This window comes from Malaclemys terrapin, chromosome 9 (genome assembly GCF_027887155.1).
Source record: "Malaclemys terrapin pileata isolate rMalTer1 chromosome 9, rMalTer1.hap1, whole genome shotgun sequence".
Taxonomy (NCBI): Eukaryota; Metazoa; Chordata; order Testudines; family Emydidae; genus Malaclemys; species Malaclemys terrapin.
Window position 1 is genome coordinate 65021460 of NC_071513.1, and position 21106 is coordinate 65042565.

The 21106-nt window shown below is 45.6% G+C and overlaps 1 protein-coding gene across 3 annotated transcripts in view; it reads left to right on the plus strand.

Annotated features, from left to right (window-relative positions):
• Positions 1–21106, plus strand: part of CLSTN2 (calsyntenin 2) — a 683850-nt gene that overhangs the window by 35963 nt on the left and 626781 nt on the right. The gene's annotated exons all lie outside the window — the stretch shown is intronic.

Consider the following 21106-nt stretch of genomic DNA (forward strand, 5'->3'; position numbering starts at 1 on the left):
GGGGCTGTAGGGTGGGTTTCCGCAGGAGCCAGGTGCTCTCCTTCCTTCGGGAGGGGGGGTACTCTGTGATTTTCCTGCAGGAGACCCACACGGCTCCGGCCGTCGAGGCTAGCTGGCGGCTGGAGTGGGGAGACGGGGTTTATTTTAGCCACCTCAGCGCCCATTCGGCTGGAGTGGCCACCCTGTTCTCCCCGGGGCTGCGGCCTGAGGTGCTGGGGGTCGCCGAGGTCGTGCCAGGCCGCCTGCTGCACGTCCGGGCCCGTGTGGAGGGGCTGGTTCTGAACTTGGTCAACGTCTATGCCCCGACCACGGGCTCGGAACGCGTGCCTTTCTATCAGCGGGCGGCGGCCTTCCTCGGCACTCTGGATTCTCGCGAGTGCCTGGTCCTGGGCGGGGACTTTAACACCACCCTCGAGGACCGGGACCGCTCCGGGCCTGAGTCTTCCCAGGCAGCCGCGGGCGTCCTCAGGGAGATCGTAGACCATCACTCCCTGGTGGACGTCTGGCGCGACCACCACCCGGACGACGACACCACCTTCACCTATGTCCGGGTGGAGGACGACCGGTCGCGCCACTCCCGGTTGGACCGCATTTATCTGTCCCGTTTTCATCTGGCGCGGGCCCATGCCTCCAGCGTCCGGCCGGCCCCGTTCTCAGATCACCACCTGGTGACCGTGACGGCCTCTCTCAGTTCCGAGCGGCCGGGGCCGGCCTATTGGCATTTTAATAATAGTTTGCTGGAGGACGTGGGCTTCGTGGCATCCTTCCGGGAGTTCTGGCTGGCCTGGCGGGGGCAGCGACGCGCCTTTCCCTCGGCGCGGCGGTGGTGGGATGTGGGGAAGGTCCGCGCGCGGCTCTTCTGCCGGAACTACACCCGGGGCGCCAGCCGGCGGCGGGATGCGTTGTTAGGGCAGTTGGAGCGGGAGGTTTTGGAGCTGGAGAGGCGTCTGGCCTCCGGCCCCGAGGATCCACCCCTCCGCGCGGCGTACCGGGAGAAGCGGGAGGAGCTCCGGGCCCTGGAAGACCACCGGGCCCGGGGCGCGTTTGTTCGATCCCGCATCCGTCTCCTTCGGGAGATGGATCGCGGCTCCCGCTTCTTCTACGCTCTGGAGAAACGGAGGGGGGCCAAACAGCATGTCACCTGCCTCCTGGCGGAGGACGGCGCCCCCCTCACGGATCCGGAGGAGATGCGTGGCAGGGCCAGGGCCTTCTACGCCGCTCTTTTCTCCCCAGATCCGACCGACGCCGAGGCCTGCAGGGTGCTCTGGACCGAGCTCCCAACGGTCAGCGCGGGCGGCCGAGACCGGCTGGAGCTGCCTCTTTCTCTGGCTGAGTTCTCGGCGGCCCTCCGGTTCATGCCCACTAACAAATCTCCAGGCATGGACGGGCTGACCGTGGAGTTTTACCGCGTGTTCTGGGACGTCCTCGGCCCAGACCTCGTCACCGTCTGGGCCGAGTCCTTGCAGAGCGGGGTCCTCCCTCTCTCGTGCAGGCGAGCAGTGCTCGCCCTGTTGCCGAAGAAGGGGGACCTCCGCGATTTACGAAACTGGCGTCCCATCTCGCTCCTCAGCACGGACTATAAGGTCGTAGCGAAGGCCATCTCGCTGCGGCTGGGGTCCGTGCTGGCGGACGTGGTCCACCCCGACCAGACCTGCGCCGTCCCGGGCCGGAGCATCTTTAACAACCTGTACTTGGTCCGGGACCTATTAGAGCTGGGACGTAGGGATGGTCTGTCGTTCGCCCTCCTGTCTCTGGACCAGGAGAAGGCGTTCGACAGGATGGACCACGGGTACCTCCTGGGCACTCTGCGGGCATTCGGCTTCGGGCCCCAGTTTGTGGGCTTTCTCCAGGTGCTGTACGCTGAGGCGGAGTGTCTGGTCAGACTCAACTGGACCCTGACCGAGCCGGTCAGCTTTGGGCGGGGAGTACGGCAGGGGTGCCCCCTCTCGGGCCAGCTGTACGCTCTGGCGATCGAGCCCTTCCTCTGCCTCCTCCGCCGGAGGTTAGCAGGGTTGGTGCTCCGGGAGCCGGAGCTGCGGCTGGTCCTGTCGGCGTACGCCGACGACGTGCTCCTCGTGGTCCAGGACCCTGAGGATCTGGTGCGGGTGGAGGCCTGCCAGGCCGTTTATTCGACCGCCTCCTCCGCCCGGGTCAACTGGGCCAAGAGCTCTGGCCTGGTGGTCGGGGACGGTTGGCAGGCGGGCTCCCTCCCACCCGCGCTTCAAGCCATTCGGTGGAGCGCGGGCCCGCTGCTCTATCTGGGCGTTTATCTTTCCGCCACGCATCCCTCTCCGCCGGAGAACTGGCTAGATTTGGAGGCCAGGGTGCGTGAGCGGTTGCGGAGATGGACGGGACTGCTCCGGTGTCTCTCCCTGCGGGGGAGGGCGCTGGTGCTGAACCAGCTTGTCCTGTCCATGCTCTGGCACCGGCTCAACACCCTGAGCCCGACCCCGGGACTCCTGGCCAGGCTCCAGAGGATAGCCCTGGAGTTCTTCTGGCCTGGACTGCACTGGGTCTCTGCGGGGGTTCTGAGTCTTCCCCTGGAGGAGGGGGGACAGGGCCTGGTCTGCCTTCGTAGCCAGGTCCATGTCTTCCGCCTCCAGGCCCTGCAGAGGCTCCTTTATGGTGAAGGTAGTCCGGCATGGAGCACGTTAGCGCACGCCTTCCTCCGCCGCCTCCGAGGGCTCCGATACGACCGGCAGCTCCTTTTTCTTCATCCGAGAGGTCTTCCGCGAGACCTCTCGGAGCTGCCGGTCTTCTACCAGGACCTTCTCCGGACCTGGAAGCTTTTCTCGGCGACCAGGTCCATTGTGGCCACCGAGGGCGCGGATCTCCTCGCGGAGCCCCTGCTGCACAATCCCGATCTTCGTGTGCAGGTGGCGGAGTCGCCCTCGGTGAGCCGGAGGTTGGTCCTGGCGGAAACCACCAGGGTCGGAGACCTCCTGGACTACACCAGAGGGGACTGGGTGGATCCCCGCGCGCTTGGTCGGCGCATGGGGCTCTCCACCCTCGCGACCCCTCTGCGTGTACTCCAGGAGGTGGGCGCTGCATTGTCACCTCCTGCTCTCAGCTTCCTGTGGCGGGCCCTGCGGGAGGGTGTTCCCCGCCCACCCCTCACCCCGGGCCCTCCGGACCTTTTTCTCGGGCCCCTGTTCCATGAGCCCCCCCGGCTCTCCCACTCCCATAACCCGAGCCGGCTGCGCGCTTTGCAGCCGGTCCAGTTTCGAACCGCGCCTAGGGACTATCTGTACGCGCTCGTGCTTCACACGTTGCATCACCTCACCCTCGTGTCCCGCCCCGACACCAAGTGGAGGGACTATCTGTTACCTGTGGAGGGTGAGGAGCCCCGGTGGGCCAGCCTTTATTCCACCTTAGTTCCAAGGCCCGCCGGGGACATTGGTTGGTGGCTCCTTCATGGGGCCGTGAGCACGGGCGTGTACTTGGCGCGGTTCACCCCTATTCCTGAGGCCTGCCCATTTTGTGGCATTAGGGAGACCCTGGCGCACGCTTACCTTGAGTGCGCCAGGCTGCAGCCCCTTTTCCGGCTTCTCCAGAACCTCTTGTTGAGGTTCTGGCTACACTTTTCCCCGCACTTGTTTATTTATGCACACCCTGTCCGTGGCCCCACTAAGTCGCGAGACCTTCTCATCAACCTCTTCCTGGCCCTGGCCAAACTCACCATCTATAATACCAGGGAGAAGATGTTGGACGAGGGGGTGCTTTGCGACTGTGGGGCCTACTTTCACACCTCTTTGGTTTCACGTCTCCGTGCGGAGTTTCACTGGGCAGCGTCCGCTGGCTCCCTTGCCACCTTCGAGGAGCAGTGGGCGCTGTCCGGGGTTCTCTGCTCGGTGTCCCCATCTGGTTCCCTGATTTTGAACCTTTGACCGTCACCTCGCTCCCTGTTTTTTTTATTAGTTGTCCCACGTAATCATTTGGTACTGGGTCCAGTGGTCCCTCCCGCTAGGCTGGGGGAGGGGCCTTTAGTAGTGGGCGGCTAAGCCCGCCCACTTCCCGGTTTGCCAATACGGCCTCCCTACAGGCATACTGAAGTTAAGGTAGACTCTCTAATGTATGTTAAATATGAAAAAAATGGATACAAGAATTACTCATGAAATATAATTAAAATGTGTCCAGAACTGTACTGAATCACTTCCAGTAAGCTACATAATTAAAACTGTGCACTCTTTGAATTCCAATTCAAAGTAGGTATTACTTGGTACATTTAAAACTAGGCTGCACAAAGCAATAGAATCTCAGTGTGAGGAGCAATCTTGCACTAACAGGGCTGGAGATAGAAAAGACTACTAGGTATCTCTAACTTCTGTGACCATTAGTGATGAAACCATGATGTTTCAAAATGAAAATTCTTGATGGATTGAGTCTAGTAGACTCTCATTTACCATTTACAAGTCAATACTATTTCATGTTATGGTCAGAAATCCCCAAAATTTTGAAATCTAAAATATAATGTGGCTAAGTGATGCTTTTTTATTTCTTAGGGTCAGATTCTGACACCTTTACTCCAGTATGTAGCACCTTATTGAACAAGTAATCCTGTTGATTTCAGAGTTACTACTTGGGGGGTAAGGACTGTTGAATATGAAGAAGGGCATCAGAATCTGGCCTATAGTAATTTCCTCCTTAAAACTGAGTGCTTTGTTTTTGTTTTGGAAAGTGTGAGCCTTTCACTTTTTTTTTTTCCTTTTTAGTCTACTTCTAATCAATAAGAAAGTGCTTTGAGCTTTACAAAAATAACTTACACTGCCAAGAAATAGATCGCCCTGTTGAGAACCCTGAAGGGAAAATGTGTTTAAAAAAAATATGAATAGTCTCCTTTTATCAGCAACAAATCTGAGTGCAGATGATATATTTGGACAGGGCTAAACACAGTACATGTATATCCAACTATTTTTGTGACAGAAGTCATGATAACATTTCCAAGCATCTCGTATGGACACACAACATATACCTATGTGTTGTAGGAAATTTCTAGTGATGGCACCAGTTCTGGGTTTACATATGTGCATGCATGTTTGAAGGATTGGGCTCAAACTTGTGCATTCAGATATTTATGGGGGGAAAGATTTTCATAATTAACATTTTAAAAACAACTTTGGGAAATAGTGTGTGTGGAAATATTCTGATCTTTGAGCTAACTTAAAGGGGTGTTTGTTTTTGGATAACTAAACAAGAGTTTTATTTTTATATGACAATATTGCAGGCCATCATTCCATAGTATGTGTAGATTATTTACTTTGTGTATTTTGGGAAAAATTCAAGATACTAGATTTGAAATTGGTTATCCTGAACACACAGTAAGCAATGTTTCAAACAGGCAGACTTAGTGTAGTTATATAGCACCAGACCAATATGCCTGACTGGCACATCTCCCAGACCTCACTTGTTAAACAGAAATGTGTGGACTTTCACAGGCTGTAACAATTTTGAATGTGAAAATCTTATAAGCAAAATGTGTGTGAATATGCATACATTTAAAATAGTGTACGTTCCAAATGTCAGACATGAAACGCTTACAATTTAGTCAGAAAGTAGGCTCTTCAAACAGACATAATATGCATTTATTTTATTTTTTTATTTAATGTTCTTTTTTAATCAGCTGGGCTTTGTAATTTAAAATGTGCCAGATTCTGATCACCTTAGTCATGTTGACTAGGACCTTTCTCTGTAACTGGTCTCATTGAAACCAGTGGGCTCTTTTGTGCAGTAAAGTGCTACTAAAGCAGAGTAAAGGTATCAACATCTAGCCCTAGACATGTTAAGCAACAACACTACGCTAAGGTCAACTGATCCTCAGCAGGTCGGGTCTGGTGAAGAAAGGGACCCAAAGCAGCTTTATCTCTCCATGGGTGAAAGCTGAGGAAATGTTCATGAAGGAGAAAGATAACCCCTCCCCACTCAATCCAAGTGGGTCTCGGCACTTCCTGCTCTTCATTCTTACCCTTCCCAACATGCAGTAACTCCTGCAAAGTGCCATAAGTAAAAGAGAGGAGCAGGAGACAAGACCAGTATTGATTCTGGCCAGATTCAAACTTGGGCATTTATGTTGCAGTGACCTAAATTTCTCCGTATAGTTTAAATTGGTGACATTTATTTTCTGCTTCCATTACTAGCTGGCCTGCACTTGGTGGTTCTCATCCCTTTTCTCCACCCATCGCTCACACTTTCTTTTCCTGCCTCTCACTAGTTCTGGGATGTTCCTTGGTAGCAGGAAAACCAATCAAACTCTTCGGTAGTTTAGTTTGCTCCCAGGCCCTCTTTCTGAAAGATGTGCCACTATTTTTCTCTGCTCAGAAATCCCTTCACTTCATAAAGAGGGAAACCACATTCTCTGAATGTTTACTTGCAAGATGTTTTATGCTACCAGACCATTTCTATGGATGATTTTACTTTGTGCATCCTGTTTGAAAACCAACCAGATAACACACACTTGCTGATATTGAACCATAGTATGTGATTAATCTAACTCCCTTACCTCTTGTGAATAGCCAGAAAAATGTTTAAATTCTCCTGCACCACCACGTGACTGGCAATATTCAAGTGAATACATTTATATTAACTGTTCTTGATCCTGGTGCTTTATTAAAGCAAACATGATGGAAGTGCCTTGATGTATAGACTAGTGTGAGGCACATTTGTTTATCTTGCACTATATCCTGTAAGGGAAGTAGCTTCCCCAACCTAACTGCTTGTCCCAAAGGGTTTAGTTATGGTTTTCAGGGACTCCAGCTGGTAGATACTTCTCTGTTTTGTTTTTATTTCTCTCCTCATGCTCTCTTATTATCTGGAGGATTTTTCCTTAAAGTCATATCTTGGAGAGTTTCACTGTCACAGAAATGAAATCAAATAGCATTTTCTGAACACTGATGTGGATACTGTAATGTGATGACTGGCACTGTGGTTTTACTGTAGTTTTTCTGCAGCCTGTGGACTGCTACAGATGTTTTGTCTTTTCTTTTTTCTTCCCCTCCCCCATTTTTCATTGAAATTGGATGCTTGACTACAACTGTTGGATATCCTGGAAATGCTCATTTTCTGGAAATGTAACAGAAACACAAATGCTTTCTTTCCATCCTACTTGAGAAATATGAGGGTAGAAGAACCTGTTTGACAAAAAATGACTGGCACGTGGGTTCATACCCTGGGGTATAGATTACAGCCAGACTGTGTATGATTTCTGTAAGAGGAGAAGAGTGCATAAATAGCCTTCTCCCGGCACTTGTGCCCCTAAACAGGGGGCAGACACCATTCTAGTCCTTGCAATCAAGATGTGCTTGAGGCTATTAATGGTAGTTCTAGCCTGTCCCAAAGGGTCTTAATCCTGTCCCTTCCTCTGCAGCATCTAGCAAAACTGGCTCATTTTAGTGTGGAGGTGCACATGCTGCACCTGTAAAAGTAGGGTAACCATATGTCCGGATTTTCCCAGACATGTCCGGCTTTTTGGTCCTCAAATCCACGTCTGGGGGGAATTGCAAAAAAGCTGAACATGTCCGGGAAAATACTCCCAGCTTTGTTTTGCTGGCATCCCTGCCCCAGTCCCCTGCTTACCTTAGAGCGGCTCCAGCAGGCTGCGAGCTGCAGGCGGATTCCCCCACGGCGGCGGCGGCTGCTGCTGCTGCTCCCCCCAGACACCTCAGCTTTGTGTAGCTGAAGAGCCGAGTTGCCCGAGTGCTACCGGCTTCACGGTTTGCCGGACAGCCCCCAGACCTCCAGACCCTGCGCCGCCAGCCAGGTGCTTCCCCTCCCGGGCTCCGGCTGCGCTGGGGAAGCGCCCGGCCAGGGGCGCAGGGTCTGGAGGTCTGGGGGCTGCCTGGCAAACCGTGAAGCCGGTAGCACTCGGGCAGCTGTTTCACGTGGCTGGGAGGGAAGAGGGGGAATATGGGGCGCTCAGGGGAGGGGGCGGAGTTGGGGTGGGGAAGGGGTGGGGCCAGGGCCCCGTGGAGTGTCCTCCTTTTTTTTTAATGTTTAAATATGGTAACCCTAGTAAAAGGGTTTAAAAGGAGTTGCACTGGCTTGTGCTATTTCAGAGCCCCTGAGGAATTGTCTGTCTCAGGATGCGACTTGTGGGGTTGTACATTTCTGTGCCTGTTCCAGGGCTGTACCCTAAAGGGACAGTCTAGCTCCATGTTCAGCAAAGGAGAGCTGTGTGGACTTGCTTATATGGCATCATAACAATCACTGAGGCAACTCCTTACAAATTGAGGCCCTGTGATGTGAGCTGAGGAAGTGGGTGCAGGAGGAGTGGTAATCAGACTGCTACATTTGTTTCTTTCCCTAATTTGTGTATGAAGTTCCCTATAGTGTATTCAACCCAAGATTTCCCCCCAGACTTTCATTTTTTCCCTGTGTTCAGATTGCATTTTTCTGGCAGTTTTGTTTGTTTGCTCCATATTACAAACATTCCAACATCATCAAAGAAACGTGTTCATTTATTCTCTTAGCTCTGATGCAATATTTGACTAAATTGCATGATTAGTGCACATTGCAAGTGTAATTTAAAAACAAACAAACTCTATGATACAAATTACGTTAAGTTCTCGTGTCTTGTTCTTGTTCATAGATACGGACACACTCTTTCATTTCTGTTTTATAGTATAATAGGCTACAGAGTCTAGCACAACTAGGCCCTAATCAGTGATTGGGGCCTTTATGCACTACTGTAATTCAAGTAATGATATAAAACTGCAAATATGATTTTTGTTAGTATCCTTGAATTCAACTAAAAAACCCTGGACTTCCCTCTATTCAGCAGTGACCTCTGAGGAGGGAGGGAAAAACCCAGTCTTTAGACCAGTCCTAGCTAATTGCATCATTGGTCTTATTTTTTCAGTGGAACAAAATAAGCTTAGTATGTATTGTATGTTATGCTTAATGGAACACGTTTCTTAGGGCTGAAAGCTTTATGGTTACATTAAATTTCTCTGAAGAATTTCAGCTTTTCAGGGGCATTTTCTTAAAGGGACACTGTCAACTGGAAAATCACATTTGTCTGACATTTTTGCACTGTGTATTTTTACAAGTAGTTCCTAAAGTTACAATAGCTGAAAGAAATTAATGAGGAATTTTTTTCTCTGTTCTTCCAGATTGTTTATTGTGTATACTCAGTAACTATTTGTGTATACACTAGCTGGTTAATTGTCACTTTCACTTCCTGTCTCATATACTAGCATGATTATGTCCAATGTAGGCTGCTCTGAGAGGTGTTTGCATGAAGGCTGTTCCCTAGGCCCTGTGAGATGGTGTTCACCTGTAACAAAGTGGCAGACCAGCTGTCATTTTACTGAATTTGGAAAGGTTGCCAACCATGACTTCCCTTGCTTGGAAATGAAAAGCAACAAGAGCCAAGGCAAGGGGGAATTGTAAGGTGATTAGTGCTTGTAGGTGGGGAGAATTTTGGGGGCGATCATGGCCCAGGAATGGGCAATAGCAACACTCTTCCCTACCCACCCAATTCAAGCACTGGCATCCAGTCTTTTTTAATAAATGCTTTTATTCACATAGGGCCAGACTGGGAAAGAGCACATACCCTGAGTAAACAGGCTTTATACCCATGTGGAGCTGAGGGATGAAATATTCAGTTACACCATGCAGTTGTCACCCTACAGTTGGAAAACGGGGTGGGGAGCTTTGCACAGAGGGCCTCCACTTAGGTCCTTTAGGTGATACTGCAATAAAAATGTTCAATAATAATAAATTATTTCCCCTGCATGGATTTTCCGTTGCACAGCTCTTTCATACAGCAGAAATACAGCATGTAACTTTGCAGTTTAGGTGCTGTGTGATTATGGAAGCCATTCAGGGATTTTCCCCATAGCACTCATTGCACTATATGGGTTCTATACAAAAGGCCCAGAGGCAGCCATTCTTACAACAGAAGCAAATGGGTAAAAGAAAACAGATAGAGAGGAAAAGTGAACAAGAAATTTAAAAAATAAAAATAAAATTCAGTATAGACTAATTGGCTCTTGTTCCCCCTTTTTCTGTTTGCTTAGCTTTCCTGAGCTTAGCCTTTCTGATTAATGTAGCTAAAATAGAGTATATTATGCCTAATGGCCACGGGCTTAGTCATAAAGATTTAAAAACAAAACCGCACCACATGGTATTTTTATGTATATTTCATGTATTCATACACAGGGAGCATATAAAGTAATTCATGTAGAATTTGGGCCTGGTTGCAAATGGGATGTAAGAACTGACAATAAGAGAGATTTTTGTTGTTGTTGTTGTTTGTTTGGTTGTTTTGGTTTTGGTCTATTCCTTTCATTTTGGATTAAGACTGAATTAAAAGACTATCTGTTTTATAAAAAAATAAAAAAATTTCAGTTTTTATCTACTGTTGATTTTTTTTCTCACTACTGGAATGGCTATTTCTCTCTCATTCTTCTCTTGAGATTCCCCTGGTCTCATGGGTAACTTAATAAAATCAAACATACAGGTTATTTATTAAATTACACACCATGAATAAGAATAAGGCTAGAAATGACTTTTAGGCTTTTTTTTTTTTTAACACAAAAAATATACTGCTGACTTTGTTCTTGTTTTTGATGTTTAAACATAATAAAATTATGATGTGGAAAAAGCAATAAGCAAGCAGAAGCTATGGCTAATATGAAATGACCATACTGCTTCCTCAGGGGTACGTTGGCGGGGGAAAAACTTAAACAAATTTAATTAGCTGTATTGATACATTAATGTAAGTGCCAAAATGATTTCCCTATCCTTTTTATCTCTCTGATTATGTCCCTTTGTGAAAGGAAGCATTGTAGGTAATATCCCAGCGAGAGAGAAAGGAGCCGATAGCTGGTATGTGAACTGTTCTAAAAATAATTTATTTCAATTAAAAAAATTCATAAAAAGAGAGTGAGAGCAATATAGCCATAAGGCAAAGGATCGGGTTCCTTAGTTATAAGAGCTGCCATGCAGCATAGGAAAAAGCTTTTATTTTATTTTTTAAAATTTTAATAGGCGCAAAATTGTCAATCTTAGTCAATTTTAATAATGTAATGCACTTTTTTATCCTGATTTTTCTTTGAAAATATGCCTTATATAACACATACATTTTACTTGAAAAAGAATATTTTTTAATGTAGTATTATCTGTCTCTACCAGGGCACAACCAATGAAATAGAGAGCAGGTTTAAAACAAACAAAAGGAAATATTTCTTCACACAACGCACAGTCAACCTGTGGAACTTGTTGCCAGGAGATGTTGTGAAGGTCAAAAGTATAACTTATCTAATTCTCTTTTGAGACAAGTTCATGGAGGATAGATCCATCAATGGGTATTAGCCAAGATGGTCAGATTGTAACCCAACAGTCTGGGTGTCCCTAAACCTCTGACTTCCAGAAGCTGGGACTGGAGGACAGGGGATGGAACACTTGTTAAATTGCTGTATTTTATTCATTCCCTCTGAAGCATCTGGCATTGGCCACACAGGATCCTGGGCTAGATGAACCATTGGTCTGACACTGCGTGACTGTTCTTATGTTCTTATCTTTTTAGTGCCTCAAAATGATGGGGTTTTTCCCCCCTGAAAGATTCCATTTTAAAACGACTTTCACTGTAATTTAACATGAACAGGATGTTTCAGTCTTAAATTATAACCCGTTATGTATCTCTTACCCTCTTCTTGTCAGCCCTGTCCTCCTTTACCCTCCTTCCATTAAATATCTTTTCTTTTGTTTTTTTTTCTGTTTTTTTCTTGACTCTTTACCTTCCCTCCATCCCTGTCCACTCCCCCCCCCCAGGTTTGGAACTAACCATGATGTTTGCTGGCATCATATTGTATGCTCTGCCTTTGTGTTTTATCCCTTCCCCTCACCCTGAGTCTGTCTAGACAGTAAACTCTTCAGGGCAGGGACTATCTGTTACTTGCTTTGTATAGCTCTTAACACAATGAGGCCCATTCTTGGTTGGTTCCTAGGAACTATTGTAATAAACATGATTAATAATAGTATTCCCTGTTTGTTCTCTTCACAGTTCATTTCTTAGGTGTTTACAGAAGTAGAGCGGTAAGTTATGCACAGCATGGAAATATAGAATGCAATCAATAACGTTCTTATTCTGCAAAGACTTAAGCCTTGTCTAAGTCTTTGCAGTCTAAACACAAGTCTAAAGCCTTGTCTAAGTCTTTGCAGTCTAAACACTTTGTCTAAGTGTTTTTTCTCTTTCCCCTCCACCTCCTGAGGCATCTTCAAAGGTGTGAATTTAAACTGATACAATTATATGGGTACTAACCTCCCCACCCCCCATTCCAAATGAGGACCCTCTTACTCCAGTAGAAGAATGGCTTTTTTTTTGGTTTAACTTATGTGCGTTGGGAAGAGGTTGACGCTAACCCCAAAAGAGCCACTCTTATAATGGAATAAAAGTGCTCACATTGAGGGGATAATACTGGTATAACTATACCTGTATTTCTGTGGCCTGGTCTACACTTAAAGGTTTAAAACAACATAGTTATGGTGTTCAGGGATGTGAAAAATTCACGTAGCATGTAGCTATGCAGACCTGATCCCTGGTACAGACACGGCTGGGCTGATGGAAGAAGCTAAGGTGGGGAGGTGGATTAATTACAGTGATGGAAGAAACCCTTCCAGAGATATAGGAAGCATCTATGCTATGGCATTACAGTGGCGTAGCTATGGCGTCTAATAAAAACATTTTTCTAGGAAATGACAAATCACTAAAGCAGTGATCCCCAAATTTTTTTAGGGTCACGCCTTTAAACCCTGTCCATGTCCCCCCCACCACTCCCCCAGACTGGGGCTGTGGCTCCGGAGGTGGGGGACAGGAGGAAAGGGGCAAAGGCTGAGGCCACAGCTGGGGGCAGGGGCAGGGCTGGAAGTGGAGGGCTGGGGGCTGAGGCTGGCAGTCGGGGCCTCAGGCGCAGAGCCAGGGCCCCAGCCGCACCTCCCCGGAACATTCCTTCGTGCTCCCCAAGGGGGATGCACACCACAGTTCGGGGACCTCTGCAGTAAAATAATCAAAATTAAACACTGAAAATGAATAAAAATAAGAAAATAGCGTCTCTAATTATAATAACCTGCCCGTAGCCCTCTCTTCTCATCAGAAGTCCTGCCAGATATGACTTTTTGAATAAATATGTTTAATTCTGATGTTTAAATAAGTTTTTACCATTGGCTGGTTTACAGTATTCATTGCATGTGAGTGAAAATAGAATATTCAGTCAGTGAAGATCTTCAGATTGAATATTTGACTGGAATTGATTCAGTCACTGACCTTGTCTACACTACAACTAACTTATGTCATTCAGGGTTGTGAATAATCCACACCCTTGAGTGATGTAAGTTATACTAACCTAACCCCTAAGAATTGTTCCATTGACCTACCTGCCGCCTCTCTGGGAGGTGGGTTACCTGCGCCAGTGGGATAATCCCAGCCATCGATGTAGGTAGTGTCTACACTGAAGAGCTACAACTGAGCAGCTGCAGCCTTTCAAGTGTAGAAAAACTCTTATTTTAAGTGCTTAGTTTTCTGTGCCATATATTATGTATTTATGCCAGCCATAATTATGCAAAAGATCATGTACTAGGATATACAAATATGTCTCTGTACTGTGTTGGATTTGGAGATATGAATGAAATGCTGTGGGGTGTTATCTCTTAAACATGCTCAGTCCATGTTAAAACTTTTAAATTCCTTTTTTTAATATTACAAAAAAATCCTGCTGCTCATCATCAAAATCCCTGTGTAATGGTTCAGATACCTTTTCAATATTAACGGAATGCAGACAACAAACCCATTATTCCTGTAGCAGAGACCATCTTTGAGAAAACAAAATAGATATGCAGTTCACTTTCCTGAAATAGAACCTTTAGGGGTAAATATTCAGTGCAGTGCACAGAGATTTAGTTGTACAGCTCCCACAAGGCAGTCTGCTAACTTCTTTTGCTGAATATTTACTCTTCAATTGTAAAATGAAGATCCGTGTTAATAGTATTAAACTTTAGCATCTCTGTTCATCCGACGACAATGTACATGCCCAGCTGTTGTTGGTTGTTCTACATCAAAGTGAAAAAAATGATTCTTCTTTGAGTTCTGCATTGCAACGATCAAGGAGGTATTATGTGTATTGCATTATGTTGTTTGATATAAGAGATTGCTTTCAATTGTTTTCAGGCAAAACTTCCCTTGCCTTGAGTGAGAGTTTAGTCTGAGTGAAGACTTCAGGATCAAGCCCTTCCAAACAGGAAGCTCCCAGTTTATATTGTTTAGAAAAATATCCATGAAGACAATGCCTGACATTCAAAAACTCCAGTAACAGTTAAGGACACACCTCTTTGAAGTGAGGCCTCGAGGGATGGAAAGACTCCAGAAACAGCAGAAAGGGGTATTAGAATTAACATATCGTGCTCCTTGCTTTCCAGGAACACTCTGCATCAATGTCACTGTAGTGTCTTAGGGGCATGATGAAAAAGAGTAGGGAGAAGTTGCTTTCTGTTACATACTTCTGTAAAACTGGCAAAATTAATGCAGTCTTTAGTGCTGTTAATGTTTATTCTGTGCCTGCCCACTCCTTGAGGATGTTTGGGAAGAAGGTATTCTGTGGGCAGAGGTGCCAATGACAGCACACTTTCTAGGGCCATGTTATCCTGCCAGGAGAGAGGGATGACATATTGCTCAGTTAGATCTTCCTTTCCACATATACCATGGTGATCTCTGGGATTTGGAGGCTACAACCTATGCTTCTATTGTGCCCGACCCCCAAAAATCTTTCCAGTTGAGCAGTTTTCTGCTCTACTCCTGGGGATTTTACTGACAGGAAGGCATAATGCAACCTGTAAAATCTAGCAATATAGGATTGAGAAACACTTATTAAATTTTGTGCGGATTTCTAAGGAAAGAACAAGTATCACCAGGGTGGATTTGATTTAAATCATGATTTAAATCACTAGTCAGGAAGACTCTATTTAATCATGGATTTCTACATAAAAGTGCATTCCAGTTGGTCGTTATAACCTTAATACATATTCTTCACAACTCAGAGAGAGATGTAAGTTTCATTTTTAGAAGGTACACACTATACATTTTTTAAGTGATTTATTTTGAAAACTTTTCAGATTAGTTTTACAGCTATATCAGAAAATGAATGATTGTTTGGTTATTTCATTTACCAAAGGTAATTGAAGCATATATTTATGAAGTCATTCGGAGGTGAACTATCATTTATATTTGGAGGATTTTCTTGCCAGGCTGTATTAGGAGGAGAACATCACCAGACAGACATTTAAATTGTTTTATTTAACTAAAACAACAAAGTTATGTATTCTGGAATTTTTTCTTCAACTGCAAACATATAATTTTTTAACAAAACAAGCATATGGACTTTTGAATTTAGTCAAATTCAAGTTTTTAAAACTCAGGTTTGTTTTTGTAAAAATTGTTTAAAAAAACAAAAATTAAATAGACTATATCAGCCAGGGCAACCTGAGAAACGTAAAATGTTGGCTTCTGCAGCTAACTCATTCATCTTCACCTTCATTTTCCTGTTTGTTCATAATCTGGAAAAGGAAAAACAAGTTTTCCTGCTTTTTCAGGTCCCAAACAATTTCTCAATTTAGAATGAATTAGTCCAAAGGAAGAATATATTCTTTCTACGCTAGCAGAAGAAGCTACTGCTCTTAAAAGTGAGATTATCACGTCAACAGTCTCTGAATCCAAGTGCTTAAGTGACTTCCACCAGTTCACTGGTGTGACTTTCTTTAAAACATCATCAGCAAACATGATTTCTTGAATGCTTCTTATTCCCAAACTGGGTCTCTTTTACAGCCTGCTGCCATTATAGGTTTTCTCTTCTAGTGAGAGAACGGTATGGTAGATCTCAAGACTTCTGGAATATGCTGCTCAAACTGTTTCACTTTTGTTTCTACTGCCTGTCCCTCCCTTCTCACATTTATCTCCAGACTTCTTCTTGTCCAGATCTATTCCGCCCCTAACAATCTTCTATTCACTCAACTTTTTGAAACTTTGCACTTTTAGAGAGAGGTAAGGGATTGACTCTGTGTACACAAATTTGCAGAGGGACAATTGGGTTGAGGTCTGTTATTCCTCACCTCTCTATATTATTTATTTATTTAAAACATTTTTGCTGTTAACAAGCATGTTATCTCTGGAGACACAAATCCACAGTTTGAGAACTGCAAAACTAAGCATCTCTGATGGTATCTTCTAGACTGAGCACTGAGTCCCATTGGGTAGATAGAAAGATTAACCTAAATAATCTATACAGAAGCTCCGGAACTCCCTAAGATTGTGTCCCTAATCCATGAACTATTGGAACTCATTTACAAAACCTTTCTTAAACATTACATGAATATATTGTCTCATAGTATAGAATTAGAATTTATAATCCCTATTCCATGATGAGATATCTTTGAGCTATAATATATCTAATTATAATTTCTTTACATAGGCTTTTTCCTCAAAAAGCATTTTATCAAAAATGATTTTTTTGATTTTTTTTTTTAAAAAACATTGATTTTTATCCACCCTGAATATCTCATCCTCCCGGTCTATGTGGTTTATCTTTTGTTCATGTGGTCGAAGTGTCTGCTGTTGCTCTGTAAGGCTAGAAGAGCAAAGGACTGGAAATCTGCAGAAAAGTTTTCAGAGGAGTTATAGTGAAAGCTCTGTCTACGTAGCTGTACTGTGCTTGTCACTGTAGCATCTGACTGATTATTTATGTGGAGATACTGTCAAAGTAGTTTAGATTCAAAATGTATCATCTCTTCAAAATGATGGAAGCTGGTGGAAAATGTCCTTAGGATTCTGCATAGCTTTTCTTCAAATCCTCTAACTTGTTCAAAGCATTCTTAGAACTCAATCTTGAAAGGCATGGAGCACTTTAGCTCATTCCTGCAAACCAATTAAGCATGTGCTTAACTTTAAGGAGTACCATTGACTGTAATTGGACTACATATGCTTTAATGTGAAGCACATGCTTAATTGGTTTTCCGGATTGGTCCAGTACCTTGTATGATTGAGCCCTTACTCCCCATCCCACTATCCAGAAGACATTTTTGTGTGGAAGTTACATTAAAAGAATATTTTGAGCTCATGCTTCTGGCTCTGCATCTATCTGGCAATCGATAAATAGATGTCAGTGATAAGCTCCCAAAATCCTAGTAACCGGTTCCCTACCGGGTCTTCGGCGGCGGGGGTGGCCTTCACTCACTCCGGGTTTTTGGCAGCGAGTCCTTCACCTGAAGCGAGTGAAGACCCCCCCGCCCCGCCGAAGTGCTGCTGAAGATCCGGTAGGGAATCGCGCGGTGAGTACAAGCCCCACGTGCCTGTCTTCCCCCTCCCCACACCCATGTTCTGCCCCCAACTGCCCCCCTCAGAAACCGCAACCCATCAACCCCCCCTGCTCCTTGTCCCCTGACCACCCCACCCCTACCCAACTTGCCCCACTCCCTGTCCCCTGGCTGCCCTGACCCCATCCACAACCAGCCCGACAGACCCCCAGAACTCCCACGCCTACCCAACCCCCCCGTTCCCCATCCCCTGACCACCACCCCAGAACCTCCACCCCCTCCAACCACTTCCTGCCCCTTATCCAACCCCTCTTCCCAGCCCCGGCCCCCATTACCATGCTGCTCAAAGTGGCAGGAGCTGCCCAGAGCACTGGCGGCACGGCATGCTGGGGATCTGCGGGGGGGTGATGGAGAAATGTTCTTAAATGGTAAACAGCAAAATTATTAAGAATAATTGGTATTGCTGGTTGAATTATTAAGGACCCAATTTTGCTTCCATTGAAGTCAAAATTCCTGTTGGGAGAATATAAATCAAAATTTTACAACATTGACATGGTTTGATCTGTGGTGCACAGGTGATCTGAAACTTATGATCAGAATCTTCTCCACTGAAATGTAAATGTAAATAAAGCCAAAGAAATAAATGACACTGATTCTCAAACAGCAAGGAGTATAACAGGAGCTAAAACCTAACAGTTGATGTTTTTGTTTTTTTAATTGAGATTTGTTTCAGATCAAGTTTGCTCATCCAACCTAGCCAGTCCTACAACAGGTAATGTTGTGCTTGTCCTGTTTTTTTTTAAAAAATAACAAACTTTTTGATGCACAAATGATTAATTCCTATGTTGAAATGGAGAGCCTAGAGAAATTCATTTTGTTAGTGGGAAAAAATTTAATGTAATTTTTTTTTATAGCTCTTGAAAGTAATGACCGAATTAAGCGTCTGGGGCTGTATTATGGGATGCTGTCTTGCACCTGCAATTTTTGACACAGTCAAAAGCCTTGTTTAATATCATGGTGCTTCACTGACATTTTTAAAAACTTGGATAACAACTGCAGTCTTAAATAGCATTAGTTATAGACATAACAAAAGCTAGTAAAAGTTAAGACTCCAATTTGGATTTTTCAGGATTTCTCATTCTAATTCATTTTTCTCCTCTTCTTTTCACTGAGCTGATGGAGCTCACTCACTTCCTCCTCCCCCGCCCTGTAATACAGTCATTTGCAAGTGTGGCTATTAGCATTCCTCCCTGAAACAAGATCCTGGGGTGACAATGAAAGACTTTAAATTTTATCACTGCTGAATGAAATGCTCATAAAAATAAATAGTATTTCTAATCATGTGAAATAGTGTAGATTGTCAGTGCTCAACTGTGGTAGGAGAAAAATAATTGGTAGGCAGCATAAAAGAACAATTAATTATATTAAGGACTAATTGATACATTTTAATTTTGAACTGGATAATGCAATATTATCTTTGCTGTGCCAGTAGCACAGCAGGCTTCTCTTATTGCTCCCAAATGGTTATTAATACAATCTGATATCCCTAAATAATCCTGTGCTTTGAGTTCTTTTGACCTCTTGGATCATTTATTGATCAAAGAATGACTTTTCATGACATGATCAAAGGAAGTGGAAGAACACCACACAAGAAGTGAAAAATCCCCCAGCATATCTGTATTGCTTGTAAAGACAGCAAAACTTCGATCGCTTTTTAAGACCCACACAAAGAAAAATATTTTTCCTACCAGGGTTGGAAGGATTGCCAAGTTTAGACTGACATGAAGATTTTAGATAATATTCATATTCAAAAGAAGTTCACTTTAACAACACCATGATAACTCAGAAAAGCAAGGAAAGGCAATGGAAATATATCTTCAGCAAAATATAATAAAACAAGGTTTCAAAGTGGAGATCTGTTATGGTCAAATTTTCATTAGGTCTCTGGTGTGTGCATACATCTATATGTGCATTGAACTTGAGTAACTGCTCAAACACAACCAATGCAGAGCTACTAGTTCTGGTAGTAGCGCTAGCTGCCTCTTTCCCCAGATTCTATCTAGTCCTGCAGTTTAATTATAGTTGTCCGTAAGTGGGTGCCCTGAAGGAGGGATGGAACAAACTACTCTGTGCCCTTCCCTTTTCCAGCATAGCTGTGCTGCCATAATTTGGCCCTAAATGTCAGTTGCTCAGTCAATCACTTTAAAATATCAAAAGCAGTCCAAAATACAAACTTACTGGCAAATTTGGGGGATGTTTTGTAGAAGATCTATATTTTAATTTTTGCTGAGAAGCGAGGGGGGGGAAATCATAAATGCTTTCATTCTCTCATCTAAGGCCATGTCTACACTACGAGAGTAGTTCGATTTTACTTAAATCGAATTTTTGGAATCGATATTGCAAAGTCGAACGTGTGTGTCCACACTAAGGACAGTAATTCGACTTTGTGAGTCCACATTAACGGGGAAAGCGTCGACATTCGAAGCGGTGCACTGTGGTCAGCTATCCCACAGTTCCCGCAGTCCCCGCTGCCCATTGGAATTCTGGGTGTAGCCGCAAAAGCCTTCTGGGTAAAAAAAATGTGTCCAGGGTGCTTTTGGGTAACTGTCGTCATCCGTCCATCACTCCCGCCCTCCCTCCCTGAAAGCGCCGGCGGGAAATCCGTTCGCGCACTTTTCTAGTCAGTGACAGCGCGGACGCCACAGCACTGCGAGCATGGAGCACGCTGCGACCATCGCTGCAGTTGTGGCCGCTCTCAACGCCTCGCAGCTTATCATACACCTTTCCCTGAGGCAGATGCAGATAAGTCAGGCCAGGAGGCTACGGCACCGCGGTGAGGGCCTGAAGTCTGAGAGTAGCACAGACCTCTCAGAAAGCATGGGACCCAGCGCCGAGGACATCACGGTGGCAATGGGTCATGTTGATGCCGTGGAACGGCGATTCTGGGCACGGGAAACAAGCACTGAGTGATGGGACCGCATAGTGCTGCAGGTCTGGGATGAATCACAGTGGCTGCGAAACTTTCGCATACGGAAGGGAACTTGCCTGGAACTTTGTGAGTTGCTGTCCCCTGCCCTGAAGCGCAAGGACACCCGGTTGCGAGCTGCCCTGACTGTCCAGAAGCGAGTGGCCATAGCCCTCTGGAAGCTTGCAACGCCAGACAGCTACCGGTCAGTCGCGAACCAGTTTGGGGTGGGCAAATCTACCGTGGGGGTTGTTGTGATGCAAGTAGCCAAGGCGATCGTTGATTTACTGCTGCCAAAGACAGTGACCCTGGGAAACGTGGAGGCGATCATAGATGGCTTTGCAGCGATGGGATTCCCAAACTGCGGTGGGGCCATAGATGGAACTCACATCCCTATCCTTGCACCGGACCACCAGGCCAGCCAGTACATTAACAGAAAGGGCTACTTTTCCATGGTGCTGCAAGCACTGGTGGACCACAGGGGACGTTTTACCAACATCTACGTCGGATGGCCGGGCAAGGTTCATGACGCTCGTGTTTTCAGGAACTCTGGTCTGTTTAGACGGCTGCAGCAAGGTATTTACTTCCCGGACCACAAAATAACTGTTGGGGATGTGGAGATGCCTATAGTCATCCTCGGGGACCCAGCCTACCCACTAATGCCCTGGCTCATGAAGCCCTATACTGGCGCCCTGGACAGTGAAAGAGAACTCTTCAACTACCGGCTGAGCAAGTGCAGAATGGTGGTGGAGTGTGCTTTTGGCCGTCTCAAGGGGAGATGGAGAAGCTTACTGACTCGCTGTGATCTCAGCGAAACCAATATCCCCATTGTTATAGCAGCTTGCT